The sequence below is a fragment of the Pteropus alecto genome, unplaced genomic scaffold, assembly GCF_000325575.1.
Source record: "Pteropus alecto unplaced genomic scaffold, ASM32557v1 scaffold153, whole genome shotgun sequence".
In the NCBI taxonomy this organism is placed as follows: domain Eukaryota; kingdom Metazoa; phylum Chordata; class Mammalia; order Chiroptera; family Pteropodidae; genus Pteropus; species Pteropus alecto.
This window is the reverse complement of record NW_006434516.1, coordinates 1965289-1969295: the sequence shown is the minus strand read 5'-3', so window position 1 is coordinate 1969295 and position 4007 is coordinate 1965289. Positions and strand designations below refer to the sequence as shown.

General features: G+C 31.1%; 1 pseudogene; it reads left to right on the top strand.

The window, feature by feature from the left end:
* Positions 1-1633: 1633 nt before the first annotated feature.
* LOC102882547 lies at positions 1634-2196 on the top strand (annotated as a pseudogene).
* Positions 2197-4007: the final 1811 nt, after the last annotated feature.

Genomic DNA, 4007 nt, shown 5'->3' with positions numbered 1-4007 from the left:
AATTATGTACTAATAACAATAAGACCTCATATAAAATATTTAACCTATTGGAGGGTGAGATGTGAGTATGTGGTTTCCTCTTTCTGTATTTTTTTAACTTTCTATAGTGAGTCTCTTTTTAATTTATACTCAGAAACAAATATATATGTTTCGAAATTAAACAGAAAAGAAGGTTTGTCAATAAAACTGGAAAGAAATCTGTAACGTATTAGAATGGAATAATTAAATTAGTTTTATATGACCTTTATAAATTTATATTTTGCTTTACAAATTTGTGTATTTTGGTTAAATGAAAAGAGATATGATCTTTGCACCATGCTTTTTTTAAGATCTTCTACAAAAATATCTATTTGAGAGGGGGGAAAAGATTACATATAATCATAAAAGAATTTTGGTACCAACCAGGCAGAGACATCAAACAAAGGTTATTGTGGAGTGTACATTTACCTCTGATACAATGAGTAAAAGTCTAGAATACATAAGTGAGATAAGTACTTAATTATATACAGTTTTGCTACATGATACATGCCTTAGGCAGGTAACTTTTCTGTGTCTCAATTTTATCATCTAGAAAATGAAATGAAGATTCTGGATTATCTCTGATTATCTAAACAGTTGAGTTCAGTAGAAGTTCTTAGAATTTATCAAGTATAATCTCAAACTAAATTTCACTTACCATTTTTCACTGTTTATATATTAGAAATCAAGTGAATAAATTCTATAAAGAATTACAGCTGTCAAATGTGTATATATACATTTATATAAACACATCACATTCTGAGAATACTAGCCTAAATTTATTTAAGTTCTCAGATTTAAGTTGACTATAAAATGATAGAATAGAAAGGAGGTACAGCTACAAATGAATTACTAAGTAATTCATCAATTTGAGCATGAAAAAATAAAAAGTAATTCTTCTTTTTCATTAATAGTATTTGCATGTAGTACATTTCATAGGGCAAAAAAAGGTGTTCTTTCACTATGAGTAAATCTCTATTGTTTCATCGACAGATGAGTTACTCTGGATAGGGATGCTAATGTACCACAGTATACTCATATTTATGATGTTTTTGACCTTTTTATGTAGGATTTTGGTCTAGTATCATTCAGCATCCATTTCTCATTTGATAGGTACTTGTGACTTATATTATAGATGAAGTAAAATTGTTTTATTGAAAGGAAGGGTGGACAAAATGCTTCTAAGTTTATATTAGAATTTGTGTTTTAGTCAGAGGCTGTGATGCCCTGAGAGGCTGTCAATGCTCACTGGGTACTTTTGTAGGGCTGTCCTAAAGAGCAATTTGTCCTTCTGCCTGACCTGGAATTTTAGTTGTAAGAGTTGTTAGCTGAAATAGACAACAGATGTGCTTCACTCAGTTTGGTTTTTCAGAAGACCCCTAAGTTTATGTGCAAGATCCTTTTTTGTGAAGGATAAGTGATGGTAGAGTATAATGGAGATAAAGTAGTAAAAAATAGGAAAAAAACAAAAAAATAGGATGCGAGGACAAAAAATAAAAGAGAAATTAAGTGAGAATATCACAAAGAAGAGAGAAATATTGAAAAGAATGAGAAAAAGAAAAATTATAGAGAAGAATGGAAAAACGAAATGTGGCTCTTTCACCTTTTGGCTCGGAGGAAGCCAAGGTACAACTTTCCACAGTAGTCTTGAATTCCAGTTCATCCGAAACTAGCCACTTCCACCATGAGGCAGAAGTTTGATCCCAGTGAATTCAAAGTCACATACCTGAGGTGCAAGAGCGGGGATGTAGGTGCCATGTCTGCCTTGGCCACCAAGATTGGCCCCTGGGTTTGTCTCCAAAAAAGGTTTGTGATGACATCGCCAAAGCAACCAGTGATTGGAATGGTCTGAGGATTACAGTGAAACTGACCATTTAGAACACACAGGCACAGATCGATACTACCTCTGCCTCTGCTCTGATCATCCAAGTCCTCAAAGAACCTCCAAAGGACTGAAGTAAGCAGACAAACATTAATCACAGTGAAAATATCACTTTTGATGAGATTGTCAACATTGCTTAACAGATGTGGCACTGATCTTTAGCTACAGAACTTTCTGGAACCATTGAAAAGATCTTGGGGACTGCCTAGTCTGAGGGCCACACTGTTGATGGCTGCCATTCTCATGACATCATACATGCCATCAACAGTGGTGCAGTGGAATGCCTAGCTAGTTAAAAACTACAAAGGAAAATATTTCAATTAAAGATCATTTGAAAATCAAAAGAAAAAAAAAGAAAGAAAAGAGAAGAAAATTGGCAATATATTATGACTATCCCACATTTTTTGCTATTTTCAACTAATTTTTTTTTTTTACTGGCTTGTCTCAGAATTTTTTTTTTTTTCATTTTTCTTTCTTTTCTTTTTATTTTTTCTTGTTTTTTTTTTCTTTTACAAATATTTCCTAGAACGAAAATACAATTAATACTTTTGATAGCGAATGGCTATATTTTTGTCCACCTTATTGTTTATTTGATTATAAAGCCAGACTATATTTTCCAGCTTTTTTTAGTCAATATGGACAGATGATTGTGGAGAAATCATGTGTGGAGAAAATGATGTATGTCACTTCTGGGCTCAAGTAGAAAGAAGTGGGTGTAACTTCTCTATTTATTCTTTCCAAAGCCACACATAAAGCAGAAGACTAAGACTGTAAGACCATAAGGAATATTGACCACAAAATGGAAGAAAAATGGGTTCCTAAAATGCTACAAGACCAGGAATATATATGAGATGAATTGTTATGTGATTAAGAAATAAAATTCCACCCTACTGAGATGTGGAATTTATACCACTGGTAGAATTACTCCAAAATGACAAAGAAGCAAATAAGTCAAAACCCCTTCCTTTACACAATAAAAGTTCTGTTTCTCTTCTCTCTTTCAGAAGAATCTCCTTTATACTTCGTATTTATAAAACGTCAGGCAGGGCTGGGAGAAATAAGTTTAAAGGACTCCAGCAGGCTACCTTTTTCATTTTTCCCCAACTTCCTCCTGAGTCTCATATGTGCACCAATTGGCGATTATTCAAGTTTTCTATTTAAACAATCATACACAATCAACCAATCAATCAACAGTCAATATATTAGGAATTAGTTTATTTGATTTCTTTCAATTAACTGGTCTAAATTTCTATTTGTTCTGGTGCCTTAGAAATCCAACCTTTTTCTTTTTACTTCGCTTTATGTTTATTTGATTGTTGTTGTTTTGTTTTGTTTTTTTTTTCAGCACTTTGATGAGCAGAAATTCAATAATAAAATTCCATTACATAAATATTTACTTATTTCGATTGAGATTGATTGTGATAGAAATATGTCAGAAATTCAATTAGAGAGATCTCTTTTCATACATTCTGACTGTACAAGAAAAATAGTAGTCTGGAATAAATTAAAACAATTAAAGCAACTTAGTTCTAGCTTTTTACAAGTCTAGAGCCAAAATTACTTTATTCATTTAATATTTCATTTATGCTATTTATAGGTATGTAATAAGATACATGTCACTACTTAGAATCATTGCGTAACAAAATAATCTTAAATAAATTAATGTTTTGGAACATTGCAATAATATATATTTAATAAGAACAGATAAAAACTTAAATGCATATAATTAATTCCCACAAACACAGTATGTGACTATTATAGGCTAATATTTGAAATTGGAGTTTCAATTTACAGAAAACAATATTTCTATTTTAAAAGTTTATGAATTTGTGGAGAACAAAATGCAAGTAAATGAATACTTATTGTATAATGTTGTAAATGTAACGAATAAGTTAAATTATCAGGGTTCATCAAAAATTTATATGGTCACATATAAATAAAATATATAATATAGTTTTTCTTCACTGTTTGTTTCAGCACTCAGGCTAAAATCTGCCCATCACTTGATTTCCAAACAAGAGAAATTTTAGTGAGAGATGCTTTAATGATAGCACATATGGTATTTACAAAAATAATTGACATCACATTCAATTAATCTATATGAGAT